The sequence below is a fragment of the Sciurus carolinensis genome, unplaced genomic scaffold, assembly GCF_902686445.1.
Source record: "Sciurus carolinensis unplaced genomic scaffold, mSciCar1.2, whole genome shotgun sequence".
NCBI classification, from domain to species: Eukaryota; Metazoa; Chordata; class Mammalia; order Rodentia; family Sciuridae; genus Sciurus; species Sciurus carolinensis.
In genome coordinates, this window is record NW_025920330.1 from 65,304 (window position 1) to 82,079 (window position 16,776).

Below are 16,776 nucleotides of genomic sequence, written 5' to 3' on the forward strand. Positions count from 1 at the left end.
ACAGATCCCGCCTGGGGCGGAGGGGCAGAGAGAAAGCACCCACAGGGGAGGGCTCGGGTCCGGGCGCTGGAGGCGCACCGGCACCCTCAGCTGCGCGGGCTCCGCTCGCGTTGTCAATTAGGCGATCGCGGACCTGGTGAGCGATGGCGTCTGCGGAAATTACCTTTTAATTTCTTAATTACATTTTTCTCACCTTCAGCTCAACAGGTCGCGCAGAATTGAAGTCTCCTGGCCGCGCTCCCTCCCCCTGGAGAGGGAGAACCCCAGCAGCTTTTTGAAATTTTATATCGCATAATTAACTTTTCCATATAGATCCTTATTTCAAATAGAACTAAATTTAAAACCTATTTAAGCATGAAAACTTTACTATTATATTAAAAGAAAATGTTGTAATGGTAGTAGGATAGTCAAAACTGGGAAATTTTTTTTTTCCTCTGTATCAGGGATTGAGCCCAGGGGCACTTTACTACTGAGCCACATCCCAGCCACCCCCTCCTACATCCCCCTTTAATTTTTTTTTTTTTTTTTTGAGACATGGTCTTATTAAGCTGCTTGGGGCCTCCCTCAGTTTCTGAGACTGGCTTTGAACTTGCCATCCTCCTGCCTCAGCCTTCGGAGCTGCTGGAATTACAGGCGTGTGCCACTGTGTCCAGCTTTTTTACTTTACTTTCATTAGAGCATTAGAGTTATATGCACTAGTTTGGTTTATTATTACAAAATCGTACATGCATGGAGTTTGATTTCAATCCCCTGTACCCCTGCCTTTCCTTTTCCTTTTCTCTTCCCCTATTTTCCTTTCTCTACTGATTTTTTTTCACTTGTTTATTTATTTTATTATTATTATTGTTCTTATTGTTCCTATTATTTTGGTACTGTAGATTGATCCCCGGGGTATTTATCACTGAACTACATTATCTGTCCTTTAAATTTTTTTTTTTAATTTTGAAACAGGATCTCACGAAAATTGCTGAGACTGACCTTGAACTTGCAACCCTTCTACCTTGTGCCTGGCTTATTTTTGTTGTTGTTGTTGTTTGTTTGATTGGCACTTTCTACAGTTACATAAAGGTGAAATTCCCTTGGTATATTCACATATGCAAATAACATGATTTTGTTAAATTCATTCAATATTTTCTCCCCTTTTTGACCCTCCTTCCTCCCTCTTGATCTCCTTTTACTCCAGTGATCTTCCCTATATCTTTGTGATATCTGGCTTATTTCATTTAGCATGATGTACTCCATTTCCATCATTTTATTGGCAAATGCCATAATTTTAATCTGTTTTTTTTGCTGAGTAAAACCCTGTTGTGTATATATACCATATTTTATTGACCCATTTATCTATTGATGGGCATCTGGACTGATTCCATAATTTGGCTGTTGTGGATTGTGCTGCTGGAAACATTGAAGTGACTGTATCGCTATGCTATGTTGATTTTAGTGGGTTTTTTTTTTTTTTTTTTGATAAATACCAAGGAGTGGGATAGGCAGGTCATATGGTTGCTCCTTTTGAGGAATCTCCATACTGCTCTTCAACATGGTTTTATTAATTTGCTGTCCCATTGACAGTGTATGAATGTACCTTTTCTCCCACATCTTCACCAGTCTTCATTATTATTTGAATAATAATATTCCTGATAGTGAACATAATAGTGTTCCTTATAATTACCATTCTGACTGGAGTGAGATGAAATCTTAGTGTTGTTATGATTTGCATTTCCCTGATTGTTAGAGATGTTGAACATTTTTTCATATAGTTATTGGCCACTTGTTTCTTCTTTTGAGAAATGCCTGGTCAGTCTTTTGCTCATTTATTGATTGGGTTATTTGCTTTTTTGACATAAAGTTTTTTGAGTTCTTTATATATTCTGGATATTCATCCTCTGTCAGAGGAGCAGCTGATAAAGATTTTTTCCCATTCTGTAGGCTTTCTCTTCATGCATTTAATCATTTTCTTTCTATGCAACAGCTTTTTAATTTAATGGCATCCCACTTACTGATTTTTGGTTTTATTTCTTGGGCCTTAGGAGTCTTGTTGAGGAAGTTGGCACCTGCACTGTGTGATGGAGTGTTGCGCCTGTGTTTTCTTCTAGCAGTTGCAAGATTTCTGGTCTAATTCTTGTCTTTGATCCATTTTGATTTGACTTTTTTGTGCAAGGTGAGAGAGATCTAATTTCATTTTTCCATATATGGATAGATGGATATCCTACAGTATTAAAATTTTGGGGGGGGTTCTGGGGATATAGCTCAGTTGGTAGAGTGCTTGTCTTGTAAGCACAAGGCCCTGGGTTCAAATCCCCAGCACTGGAAAAAAAAATTGTAGTTGTAGATGGACAGAATGCCTTTATTTTGTTTGTTTATTTTTATGTGGTGCTAAGGATCAAACCCAATGCCTCACACATGCTAGGCAAGTGCTCTACCACTGAGCTACAGCCCTAGTTGGGTAAATGTCTTCTTGACTGGGTGATTGCTTCCTGAGTTTATGGATGTATCTTTTGTATGGTCCAATGTTTGTGTTTTTAAAATAATAATTATAATTAAAAAGAAAAGGTCTATTTTGTCTTCACTGGCGGTGTGCTCAATAGCTTATGTGTACTCAGGAGTGAAGTAACATGGAGGCTGCATTTGCGGGCTAACCTAAGAAAAGCCATTAGCTGACAATACAGTAATTGGACTGGATTGTGGAAAACAAACTTCAGGAGTCAAGAGAGTGTGATAGCACAGCTCAGGTACCTTTGTTTCAGACTGCTGAGTGCCTGCCTTTCTCAAGATTCTCAAGGAGGTGAATTTGGAAAATATTGAAACTTCAAAATTTCAGTAACCCAGGATACATGGACTTTACCTATAAAGAAAATATGTCTGCTGTATCGGTACATGGTTATATCCAAATATGGAACACAAACACAGGGATGTCTAAATCAACAGCAGCATTTATTGAACCATTGGAAGGAAAGAAGAAAGTTAAACTGGTGCTTTATTTCAATACTGAACAAATTAAAACTTTCCAGCTGAGTGATAATATTAAAAGTGTGGTCTTTAGATCCTATGGAGAAAACGAAAATCACCTGCATTTAACTTTCCAAAATAATGATTTCTTGTTTATTGAAAGGTTATCATCCATAGATACCAGAGAGTTGAAGATATTCCTAGACAGAGTACATCAAGACAGGGAGCAACAATCCATGAAACCTAATGAGAGGGATGGTGTCTTTACCAGTACAACCATATGGAAGGGGGTCATTAAAACTTCATCACACAAAGTTTATAAGAAATCAATTAGTGAATGCATTGAGGTACACAAAGAAGTAACCTCTTACCTTCAGAAGATGTCTTTGTTTACAGAAAAATCAACATTTATTAGCAAAGGGTTATTTGAAGATCAGTTTGGGAAGAGGAAAAGAATACCAGCATCTGGTTTAGAGATGAATGAAAGTGAGAAATTCCTTAAAGAAAATGATTTCAAAAGAAGCACATACAAGATAATCCCTTGAAGTGTATAAGCCACATTTGGGAGAAACATCACATATGCAATTTGCACATGCTGCAAAACGTTCTTCTTTTTATGTGTTTGTGTGTGATTGAAGCCAGGGTCTTGCTCAGGCCAAGCGTGCTCTCTACTACTGAGCTGTAACCTATCCCTGAAATATTCCTCTTTTGATTTTTTTTTTCAAAAAGATCCATGGTAGAGTGCTTGCTAGCATGTGCAAGGCCCTGGGTGAGAGTCCTAGCACTTCCAAAAAATTCATAAAGGAAAACATGAAAAATTCTTAGCTTTTGTTTTGCCCAGGACTGCCACAAGTCATTGAGGTTCATGAAGTTTCTTTGTTACTGATGAATGAACCCTTCTGATGGTGGAATCTTGGATAGAATGCTTTATTGCTTCTAAATTTCAACTTTCTCATCATCAGAAGGAGGACACAAATAGAATTCTTCTCACAGGATAAACTAAGCAAAATATAGGAAATGTCTTGTTTGATATGTTGTGATTTTATCCTATGGTACTCTAGCAGAAGGAGGGGGAGGAGCTCTTCTGCAGAGGCAGTGTCTCCCCACCCCACACACACCCAGCCACATGCACAAGTCAGGCTCCCCATTGGTAGTGCTTAGAGACTGGTGTGCCTGCAAGCAGGCGCCAGGGGATGGGGCTGCAGCATGCTGCCCTCCCGTCCTGCTGTCAGGACAGCCTTTGGAGGGCCAGATATTGGGGGCAGCTGGGGATGGCAGGGTAAGTCCTGATCATGGTGCAGCTGCCTAGGAGGAGAGGGAGGGGTCGGGGACTCCTGTCAGTATCTTTACATATGTAGAAGGCAGTGTAGACCCTTGCAAACTCCTGTGAATGACCACACATGGAGTGGGGTTGGGAGTCAGGCTGCTGGGCTGCCCCAGGTGAGAGACACTGTGAGGGTTTGCATGTTCCTCCAGAACCCATGTTGAAATTTAATTGGCATTGTAACAGGATACCAGAGGGGACCTTTTAGAGGTCACTAAGCTATGAGGTCTCCCTGATTCTGAGCAGATTAATGGTACTGTGGTGGGAAGAGGCTATTATAAAAGGTGAGTTGGGCCTCTCTCTCTCTCTCTCTGGCACCTCCACTTCCCACCATGTGATGACAGCAAGAAGACTCTCACCAAATGCCAGGCCCTTGATCTTGGATTTGCCAGCTCCAGAACTGTGAGCCAGCTTGCTGCTGCTCATTATAAAGTGCTTGGTCTCTGCTGTTCTGCAGCAACAAAGGACATAGGCAGACACTTGGCCCAGAGAAAGTACTAAGGGCTTGGACCACTGGCAGGGCTTGAAGAGAGGCTTGGGCATCTCTTTTGAAGGTGCTGTAGTCATGGAGATGTCAAGCATGAGTCTGGGCAGCACCCCAGGAAACATGGTGGAGATGGACCCACCATCTTGATGAGAGCAACTTGAGAGCTGATGCATCCTGGGCAGGTGGAACCAGAGCATGGCAGGGAGAGACAGCAGCCCTTCCTCATCCTTGCTGGTGTGGGAAACGGGACCCCTGAGGGCTGTGAACTGGACACGAAGTCCTGGTTTAAACCCAGGAGGATTTCTAAGAACTGGAAATGATTTCTAAGAACAGAAAAAATGGGACCTGCCTGAGATATGGATGGGAGGTAGAAAGTGGAATTTGATAGCGCAACTGAAGGCACTGGTTGGAGAGATGCGAAACTGCTTTATGTTCCTCCCCCAGCCCAAGGCTGCTCAGCACAACACACCAGGCAGACATGTGAAGACATCCTGGTCTTCTTCCTCCACCCATCTCCCTGACTGCCCTGCCAGTGGGGAAATGTTAGAAGCTGGTCTCACCATTTTTGCCAAAGGAATAAAGGAAAGCACAGAGCAATGGCCACTTACAAGGCCACACTCAGGCCCAGCATGTGCTGTCTGTTTCTGGGACAGCCTTGAGTTAGGGGTCACTGCAGAGGCCCGGCTACTGGGACAAATTTCCTGCAGGTTCGTAGGATTTCAGTTATGACTGCATGGGTGGTGAAGCCAGGAGAAGACAGCTGGAAACTGCACCCTTCAGCTTCCCACCAGGGCACCAAACTTGTAGGCCGTTCAGCTGATGAAGATCGCTTTGCTGGGGTCAGTGACCCACAGCAAGGCAGCATGCCCTGGTGGGAACACACGACAGAGCAGAACCACCCTCCTCACACTCAGGCAGCAAGAAGGTGAGCAAGGAGGGGCTGGTGCCACTGTCCCCTCCAAGGAAACGACCCCAGTAGCCTCCAGATCTTCCCACCTCTTAAAGGTCCCACAGCCTCCCAGAAGCGCTGCCCTGGGACCAAACCTTGCCACATGGACCTTTGGGGGAGACTTAAGATCCAGATGACAGCAAAACCAAGAACATGCTTCCTTTCTGGGTCCTTCTGCTCCTCAGCTGGACAATGTGCCTGCAGGTGAGAGGCCCAGTGTGAACCTCTGCCTTCTCTGTCTCAAACTGTCAAGCAATTTGTCTTCCCTTTCCTGTGCTCCTGTCACACTGTTCTGCGGGCAGGGGGTGTGGTTCCAGCTTTCCGTACGTTGTGTGGGGCTACTCTTTCATGATTAGCTGATATGCTCTTTTTTTTTTTTTTTGTGGTGCTGGGGATTGAACTCAGGGCCTTGTGCTTGCAAGGCAAGCACTCTACCAACTGAGCTATCTCCCCAGCCCAGCTGATACGCTCTTAAAGGGCAGGGGTCACCTCTGCAAATCCAGAACTAGACTCGAGGCACTGACTCTCACCACGTGAAACAAGATCCCCTTCATTCCCATCTCCAAGTATTTTAGACTTGTGTAAGTCCCAGTTTCAGGAATCTAGGGAAAATGTTTCTCCTCATGTCCAGTCACTTCCCTCCTTTCAGGCAGAGTCAGGACGATGGACCCCACTCTATCAAGGTCAATGCCCAAAAATGTCAAGAAAAATGCTCAACAACAAAGAGGACCCAAATCTTTTCCTCCCTCTCCTCCTCCTTCTCCTTTCTCTTATGTGAATAATAGTTTTTTCCTTGCAGGAGACTATCTTGATCTTGAAATTAAGACTTATCTGGCTAGGCAGGTTGGCACATGCCTGTAATCCCAGCAACTCGAGGCTGAGGTAGGAGGATAACAAATTCAAGGCCAGCCTCAGCAACTTAGGGAGACCCTGTCTCAAAATTTATAAAAAAAAAAAAAAAAGAGGAAAAGAGGGCTGGGGATAGGTGCAGTGGTTAAGTATCCCTGGGTTCAATCCCCAGTACCAAAAGCAAAACAAAGCAAGCAAAAAGATTTACCCGTAGCACTACTTGTACCCAGTGTAGAAGAATGCACTGCTTGATTCCATGGCCCCGCTGGCTTTGCGTTACAAACTCTCTTCACGTCTCTGGCTGCAGTTCTGCAATGGACATTTAAGATCTTTTCTGTGCCTATCTGCTCCAACCTGTTCTCCACACTGGAAAACCAGGGATAGGCAGCACTTTCAGTCAGGGGTTACAATGAGGAGCAGGGAGTGGATTTCAGAGACACTTTGTTTGTAGCCTGTCACTTCTGTGTTACTATCCTTTCAAGTTCATTTTTTACGTGTTTGTCCAGTTTTCCCCCTTAGCCCATATTCATAGAATGAACTTTTTATTGTTAACAATGTATATCAACAAGGTGGTGAAGACAAGAGGGACTTTCCCAGGAAGTGAAATCTGAATAGGCAGAGAGAGCAAGGACCATGGCATGTGGTCTGTCCCTGGATAAGTTTATTTTTACATCTACTGTGATGTTCATACTAATTTTAAGACATGAACATATGGGCCTCTTGGAAACAAGGAATTTTGAATATTAAGAATGTTTACTGTAAATTACAATATGGAAGTGCAAAAAAAAAAAAAGAAAGGAAAAAGAGACATTTCTCTGGATGCAGGAATGAATGGAACTGGTAACTGACCAGACCAACTCTAGGTGCCCAGCACAGCCTGCTCTTCTCAAGCTTCTGTATCTGCCAGACCCAGGAACATGAGAGGGAGGAGGGGACAGAGGGAGGTGACCTCCTCAGAGCCTTTCTGCCACCGCCAGGGCTCAGTCTAAGTTCTTTAAATTGGTTTCCTGGTGAGTCCTTGGAGGGAGGGTGTGGTCATACAAATGCCAAGAACCCCCGCAGGGTGACATCAGGGTGGGCCCTGGTGGTGAGGTTAGAGAAGAGGGGCAGGGGGGGAAGTGATGAGCTTGCTCTACAGAAGCCAGTGGGGAGGAAAGGCATCCCAGGTAGCTGGGGCAGAAGACACCACTGGGCCAAGCCATCCAGGAGCACAGGGAGCCAGCAGTGTGAGTGTGGATGGGCTAGAGGTGAAGCTGAGAGGAAGGAGTGGCCTGGAGGGCTTGTGGCCCGTGTGCTATGAGGACAAGGCCCTGAGGGGACTGGTCAGAGTCACACTGTCTTTAGAGAAAGCAGCCCTGTCCACCCCTGGTTTCACTTAAAGAGCTAACTCAAGGTGGTCAGGATCTCAGCCAATCAGAGCCCAGCAAGCCCTGGCCAGCAATTTGTGCAGGGGCCCAGGTCTGAGCCAAGGGGCAGGATGTGTCCTGGAGACTGTGGCTCAGGTGTGAGCTCATGGCCCAAGATGGCGCCTAGGCAGGATGGCTTCCTAGGGAAAGTGACGACCCTCCCATCAGTCCTTGTATGGACCCTTTGTAGGGTCCTCTCCTGACCTTCTCTGGACTCTTTTGAGTGAAGGGGCATGTGACTTGGTTTTTAGAGCCATCATAATGAATAGGGAGGGCTGTCAGGGGAAATTCAAGGAGCCCAGTTAAATCTGACAAAGTGTGTGTGGGGAGATTGTATTCAGTACGTAGTTGAGATACATAAAAACAGGGTTCCCCTTAACATTAGGGGAGCAGAATCTCTTGGGGGATTGAGACCTCAAGCTAGTTCTTAGTATTACAGGATTAACAGACATATCAGAAAAGTAGGAGTTAAAAAGTGCACCAGTCTCCTGGGCCATAATCCAGATAAGACTCTTGGAGCCAGGAGGCTGGGAAGTTAGCTCAGCCTTCTGGGACTCTGTGGTGAGCAAAGGTACCAAGAAGCCAGAGCCAACTGGACACCCTTGGTGGGTGCTGTCTCCATTCTTTCTCCAGCAGAACCCCTTCCTGCAAGGAAAGTCCTTGTCTGTGTTTGAATTCTTTCTGGCCTCGTTTTTGCTTCCACTGACTCTGGACCCTAGGACCTGGAACCTACCACCTACTTTTCATGGTTTATCTAAGATTCAAATCAACCACGTGTCCTTCACTTATTCACTTTCGCCAAATCCAGTAGTCCTACTCATGAAGACCAGGTGCAGTGAGAGGTTGGTGCCTGAGGGTCTGGTGGACAGATAGGGACCCCCAGAGCTGGAGGATGAGGGTGATGCTGACAGAGCAACCTTATGGGCCCAGCAGTCCAGACCAGATCCCTTCCACTCACCCCACTTAAGTCTCAGGAGTTGAGATACAAGCCCTGGACTAATGGAGTCGAGGCCCCACCAGCCTGCCTGACATGCCGGTGAAGTGGCAAAAAATAAAGCATATTCTTATATTCCTAAGGGATTAATATTCATCACACTTAGAAGGCTTTCTTTACTTCTAGAATCTATTGATCAGGTATTCTTTTAGTGTTGGGATGGCTTCTGTTTTACGTTGATATCTATGATATAGTAATTTGGGTGTGGGGCAGGAGCAGATCTATGGCTCTGCATCTCATGGGAGAGCCGTTCCCAGTGTGGCCCCACATTTGGCACCAGACAGGGAACGTGGACAACTGGCCCTGTGATGGGGATAATGTCAGCACCCAGAGACATGAGTAAGGCAGGAGAGGGGTGAGGAAGAGAGGAAGAGAGGACTCTGGACGAAAGGCTCTCTAGGTGATGAAATAATTTGATATCTAAGTTTTGGCTTCTAGAGAGTCTCATCTGCGGACGTCAGCACTTGTGCACAAGGTCGGTGTTCCACCATCCTGTGCTGCCTGAGCCCGGCCACCTTTCCCACCTACTGGAAAGTCTTTGCAGACAGAATGCAGTGACTTTGGAACAAAGAACAATGGGTTCCAGACATGGTTCATCGGACTCCATCCCACCTGGAGCATGGCTCCATCTACAGGTGTATCCAGAGAGGGAGGTGTCTTATGAGGAGGTCACCTGGGTCTTTTTCAGCAGGGCTGCTGCAAGGCCTCCTGCAGACTCACATGTCAACCACCCTCACATTGCTAGAGCCACATTCTTGCTCTCACCATGGGTGCCTAGAATGATGGGGGCAGACTGTGTGACATGGGGTGGAGTACCCTACAACCTGAAAGAGTAGAGGGTGGAGGTGAAGGGTCAAGGGGCACCAGTCCCAGAGAGAGTCTGGGTTTCCTTGGTGTTCTCAGTGGCCAGGCAGGACACATTTCTATCCGCTGGTGACACCTTGCTCGTGGGTCACTGTATTAGTCCATTTTTTGTAACTGTAATGAAATACCCAGGGAAGGCTAATTTTATAAAGAAAAGAAGTTTGTATAGCTCTCACTTCTGGAGATTCAAGGGGGTGGTGCCAGCAACAACTTGGCTCTGGTGAGAACATCATGGTGGATGGCAGGAGGGTGTGTAAGAGGGTGGGGTCATAAGGTACCTTCTGAGGGCATGACCCAATGACCTAAGGACCTCCCAATGGACTCCACCTCTTAAAATTTCCATCTTTAGGTCTTCCAACTCAGGAAGCTGGGGGTAAACAACTTGAGAGCATAGCAGTCCATTGGAATCAGGACAAACTTTGTTTACTACCTGCTCACAAATGAAGGGGCGTTTGGTTTCCATGAGGCTAGAAAAGAGTTTTTCTTTCTTTAAATTTTTTTTTGGTGGGGGATGCGGGTGCTAGGAGCCACATCGCACGCAATGGCCCTGGCGTGCTGCCCCTCCACTGGCGACCACGGACTCAGCCCTCCTGGCCTTGCCTGGTCGGCCTGGCCTGCCCTCAGGAGACTCCTTGTCCCACAGATGGGCTGGGGAAGTGGGGAGGAGTGAGCCGGAGCCCATGCCAGGCATGCCCCGCCGCTTCCTGACTTGGTGCAGTGCCCGCAATCTGGGCACAGCAAGCCAGCCTCAGGAGCACGGATGCCCCTTGGAGCCACGGGTTAACAGGTCTCAGGTCCTGAGGCTGCCGACAGACTATGGGTACCATGGTCTGCACAGCCCAACAGACAGTCTCGGCAGGCACCCCTTTGAAGGCCTCCAGGGTGGCAGCACCATGTTCGGCCAGCATTCCCTCAGCACCCACTCCTTCCAGGCCATGAGCTTGCACAACAGCAAGGCCAAGTTCATCATCCCCAACAAGGTGGTGCCTGTCGTGATCACGTACAACTGCAAGGAGGAGTTCCAGGTCTATGACGAGCTGCTCAAGGCTCATTACGCATGGGGCAGCTCTCCAAGGTCACCCCTGAGCACTACTTGGTGCAGCGCTGCTACTTCCTGGTGTGGGATGTAAGTGAGAAGGTGGGCCAGCTGGGCACTTCGGAGAGCTGCGGGGCCCCCGACTTCTGGCAGGGGTGCAGAGGGCTTGCCGTGTTTGGCATGGGGCAGCCCAGCCTCTCAGGATTCAGGCAGGTCCTCTAGAAACTTCAGAAGGACGGGCACAAGGAAGGCGTCATCTTCTGTGTGCGGGAGGAGCCCGTGCTGTTCTTGCATGCTGGTGAGGACTTTGTGTCCTACACACCTCGAGACAAGCAGAACCTCCATGAGAATCTCCAGGGCCTGGGTCCTGAGAGTCCGGCAGAGTGGTTGGAGCTGGCCATCTAGAAAGAGATTCATGACTTTACCCAGCTGAGTGACAATGCTTACCACATGTACCACAGCACAGAGGAGCTGCGGGGAGAGCCCCAGGCCGTCACCATCTGGGGCGAGGACAATGCGCATGTGACAAGGAGGTGTACAGGTGGCCCATCTTCCTGCAGCTCACCTACAGGTAACAGGGCCTGCCCCTGCCTGAAAAAGGTGCCCCCTAAGAAGCCCATCTGGATGCCTTCATCAGAGTCATCAGGGAGACCCCCAGCTTGTTGTGGCTCTGAGATGCCCATGGGCCTCCCCAAATCCTGCTCTTCATCTGCCAGTCAGGTGTGGGCAGGACCAACCTGGGCATGGTCCTGGGCACCCTCTTGCTGTTTCACCACAGTGGGATGATCTCTCAGTCAGAGTCCATCCCTCTGCACACCAAGCCATTGCCCATGGAGCAGTTCCGGGTGATCCAGAACTTCCTCTGCACCGTGTCCCAGGGAAGGAAGGTGGTAGAGGAGGTGGACAGGGCCATCGCCACCTATGCAGAGCTGCACGACCTGAAGGAAGTGGTCCTGGTAAGCCAGAGACAGCTGGAAGGCATCCAGAGCAGGGTGCAGGGAAGTGGTGGCCAGCATGAGGCCTGGCAGAGGGTGCTGTGGAGCCTAGAGCGATACGTCTACCTGGTCCTGTTCAACTACTATCTCCACAAGTAATACCCCTGGCCTTTGTCCTGAGTTTCAGCCACTGGCTGTGTGCCCACCCTGAGCTATACTGCCTGCCTGTGACACTGAGCTTTGCTAGGCCTCTGGCTCCCAGGGACCTCCTTGCCAAGGGCTCCCTGGAGGTAGATGACCTCATCTCTCCAGACGTGCTCAGCACCATCAGGGAGATGGATGTGGCCAACTTCCAGTGAGTGCCCTGCATGCCCATCTACAGCACAGCCCAGCCCAGCACCAAGGCCCTGGGAAGCATCCTGACCTATCTGACTGATGCCAAGAGGAAGCTGCGGCAGGTGGTCTGGGTAAACCTGTGGGAGGAGGCTGTGCTGCAGTTTGACAGTCACACACACAGTTTGCAGTGACCTGGGGCCGCTCCTGGTCCCTGACCAGCTGGAGGCCCTGGAGACCCAGCTGAAGGCCCACCTGAGCACACCGCCCTGACACAAAGGGCACCAAGCCCCAGGTTCCAGACGTGCCTCACCATGCAGGAGGTCTTCAACCAGCACCGCAGGGCCTGCCCCAGCCTCGCCTACCACCACATCCTGGTGCCCGACTTATGAACCCCGTGGGAGGAGGACTTTCACCGGCTGCTGGAGGCCTTGCCAGCTGCCCTTGCCAAGAACCCAGGCTCTGGTTTTGTGTTCACCTGCCTCAGTGGCCAGGGCAGGACCATGACGGTGATGGTGGTGGCCTTGCTGGATTTCTGGAGCATCCAAGGCTACTCCGAGGTGGACGAGGAGGAGCTGGTGAGCATGCCAGAGGCCAAGTTCACCAAGGGCGAGTTTCAGGTGGTGATGGAAGTGGTGCAGCTGCTGCCTGATGGGCACTGCATGAAGAAGGAAGTGGACACAGCACTGGACACGGTCAGTGAGACCATGACACCCATGCACTACCACCTGCAGGAAATCATCATCTGCACCTACTGCCAGGCGAAGACCACCACGGAGGAGCAGGGGGCTTGGAGGCTGCAGTTGCACAGCATGCAGTACATGGAGCGCTACGTCTACCTGATCCTCTTCAATGCCTACATCTACCTGGAGAAGGCCCTTTCCTGGCAGAGGACCTTCAGCGCCTGGATGTGGGAGGTGGCCTCAAAGGCCGGCATCTACGAGATCCTAGACTAGCTGGGCTTCCCTGAGCTGGAGGGCCTGGAGTGCCAGCCAGCCCTTCTAGTGGCTGCAACACTGGTGGCAGGAGCAGAACCTTGGCCCCATGCTGCTGGGGATTTCCTGTAGGGGGACTTCCCTGTCTCTCCTGCAGGGCAGGTTGGGGGCCCTGAGTTTCTGTGGTTAGACTGGCCCTGGGGTGTCGGCCTTGAGGATCCAATTCCCAGCTACCTGGAGAGACTGGAGCTTGGGAGCCTTTTCAGAAGGAGCTTCGTGTAGGGCACATGGCAGGCACAGTCATTCCTGGTGACCCAGAGTCACGAGCCTCCAGGGAGACCAGGGTGGTCACCTTGCAGGATGACAGGCATTCGGCTTCCGAGGAGTGTACTCCCCCATTGCCAAATGCCAGTGGCCACCTCTGTCCTTCTGTCCCTCTCGGTGGTTCTGAGCTTGGCCTGGGGCTCCCCTGCCCGCCTGGTTCCCTTGCCTGCTTCCTCTTTTCTGCTCTCCCTCTCACCCTCCCCTCTGCTGCCTGAGCACAAGCCGTGGGGTCCCTGGCTGCCTGAGGTGAATGAGGGGACAGTACTGTGGTGGACTGGTTAATTTAAAGGAAGCTTCGCCCAGTTTCCTTGTGTCTCCCGCTCTGTCTCCAACCCAGAGGCCTGGAGGATGGCCATGTGTCACTGACTGCTGAGGCTTTTGCTCCCCTTCCTTTCCCACATCCTGGGGCTGGCAGGATGGCAGAGGTTCCCAAGAAGCTGGGCATCCCTCTTGCAGGAGGAAGTTTCCAGCATGGCAGAGGAGGTCTGTTCCGTTTGCCTGGCAGCCTGGGCTGCAGGTGCGGAGGAGCCAGAGCCTGGAGCTGCAGGCCCCTCTGTGCCTCTCTCCCATCCCACCAGGACAAGATGGCTCCAAACCCCCACCTCCTGCTGCAGGAGCCCCGAGGACTTGGGGATCAACAATGGGTGCTGGGTGGCCCTTGCCAATCATGGAATGTGAAACTGGGCCAAGGACGGCAGGAGGGGTCACCTGGATTCTAGAACATTCTCACAGAGGATCTTGTGCTGCCTCCCTGGGCCATAGAAAGGACCAGACCCTGCTGAGCTGGGGGTCCCGGGGAAGGCAGCATAGAGAGGTGACGGGGTTGTGTGGGTTGAGACTTACTTCTGACTGGGGGCTGGTGTTTGCTGGGACCCAGTGAGGAGCCTGTCCTCCCACCAGGTGGGGCCAGGGAAGCCTCTCTCTTGGAAGCTCCTGCTCACCTGCAGGGAACAGGTGGGTGCACTGCTCATGGACCGTGAGACCTAGAAGGGAGAGCAGAGGCCGGAGGTGTCCACACCTGCCAAGTGTGGGCACATGGTGACCTTCTTAGCTGAGTTACCTTTGCAGAATTACTGTATGTCTGTTCACTACCTTTTCAGGTTTGTTTTTATTTTTTCATGTACTCAAGATTTTTAATTTCTTTGCAGACAAGGTCTAGCTGAGGAGTCGGAGACTGGGGCTGAACTGGGAGGGATCCCTGTGTTCTCATGGTTGACTCTGACTTTCAGCTGTGTTGGGACCACTGGCCGATCACTTCACCTTTCTGCCTCAGTTTCCCCATCTGTAAAATGGGAGAATAATACTTGCCTACCTACCTCACAGGGGTATTATGAGGAATCATTTGTGATTGTTTTTGTACAGAACTTTTGAGCATTAAGAGATTAATGTGAAAAAAAATTTATTTGTTCTTTTTAGTTACACATGACAGTAGAATGCATTTTGACATATCACACATACATTGAGTATAGCTTCCCATTCTTGTGGTCATACATGATGTGGAGTTAGACTGGTTGTGTATTCATATATGAACATATGTCTGATTCATTCCACTGTATTTCCTATTCCCATTCCCCTCCCCTCCCTTCCCTTCATTCCCCTTTGTCTAATCCAATGAACTTCTATTCCCCTCCCCTTATTGTGTTAGCATCTGCATATCAGAGAGAACATTCAGTCTTTGGATTTTGGGGAATGGCTTATTTCACTTAGCATCATAGTCTTAAGATCCATCCATTTATCGGCAAATGTCATAATTTCATTCTTCTTTATGGCTGAATTATAGTCCATTGTGTATATATACCACATTTTCTTTATCCATTTATCTTTTGAAGGACTCCAAGGTTAGTTTCATAGCTTAGCAATTGTGAATTGTGCTGCTAGAAATATTGATGTCGATGTGACACTATAAATGCTGATTTTAAGTCCTTTGAGTATATGCTAAGGAGTGGGATCATTGGGTCAAATTTTGGTTCCATTCCATGTTTTCTGAGGAATCTCCATACTGCTTTCCAGAGGGGCTGCACCAATTTGCATTCTCACCAGTAATGTATGAATGAACCTTTCCCCCACATCCTCACCAACACTTATTATTGCTTGTATTCTTGACAATTGCCATTCTGACTGGGGTGAGATGGAATCTTAGAGTAGTTTTGATTTGCATTTCCCTAATTGCTAGAGATGTTGTACATTTTTTCATATATTTGTTGATTGATTGTATATCTTCGTCTGTGAAGTGTCTGCTCAGTTCCTTAATCCATTTATTGATTGGGTTATTTGGGGTTTTTTGGTGTAGATATTTTTTAGGTATTGTATATCCTGGAGATTAATGCTCTATCTGAGGTGCAGGTGGCAAGGATTTTCTCCCACTCTGTAGGCTCTCTTTTCACATTCTCGATTGTTTCTTTTGATGTGAAGCTTTTTCGTCTGATTCCATCCCATATATTGACTCTTGATTTTGTTTCTTGAACTTTCAGGGTCTTAGAAAAGAGTTTCTTAAAAGATACTATATCCCCAGTGACTCCATCAGGGTCTGGCACGGCATGGCACCAAAGATGTGAATGAAGAAGGGAATGGGCAATGAAGATGGCAAAGGCTTCTGCCAGCCTCGTAAGGCATGGTCATCCTAACCTGCGTGCTCACATCACCACCTGGACTACTCCTGATGTGCCTTTTCAGCGTCCACGCCATGTGGAAGGTCAGACCTCCCTGGGGCTGCCTGCCTGCTATGGCCTCCCCTGTCCACACTTCAGACTGCTCCCAAAATCTTTTATTCTGTTTGGGAGGTAGTTATGCAAAAGGACAGAGAGGTCTTGGCCTCCAGGTCCTCAATTTCACATGAAAAGGCCTCAGAGGAAAAGGAGCTGGCAAAGTCAGAGCCATGAGGTGGGCTTGGCAGAAAACATTGGCTGTGGGTTAATGAAAATATAAATGCCAACCGGGTGTGGTGGGCACTCCTGTAACCCCAGCGACTTGGGAGGCTGGGGCAGGAGGATTGCAAGTTTGATGCCAGCCTCAGCAACTTGGCAAGACTCTGTGACAAAATAAAAAAATTAAAAATGGGGGGATAAAGGTTAGTGGTAAGGTGCCTCTGGGTTCAATCCCCAGTACCCTCCCCCCCAAAAAAAAAGAAAAAGAAAAAAGGAAAAAGAAAGAAAGAAAGGAAAAGAAAGAAAGAAGAAAAGATAAATACAGTATCACGGCAGCCGGAGATGCCTGAGACAGGAGCAGGGTGTGTGAGCAGCAGCTTGGGGACGAGGTGCACCTGGGACCCCAGCTGCTCCCATGGTGCTCAGCACCTTGCTCTTCCCTGAGTCTGCCTCTCCCACCTGCTTCCTTTCCAGTCCACAGGTTTGGCTCCACATGGGACTTGCACACACGGTGGTCACAGCAGCTTGTG

General features: G+C 48.7%; 1 pseudogene; it reads left to right on the forward strand.

Annotated features, from left to right (window-relative positions):
* Positions 1-10,635: 10,635 nt before the first annotated feature.
* On the forward strand, positions 10,636-13,190 carry LOC124975606 (paladin-like; annotated as a pseudogene).
* Positions 13,191-16,776: the final 3,586 nt, after the last annotated feature.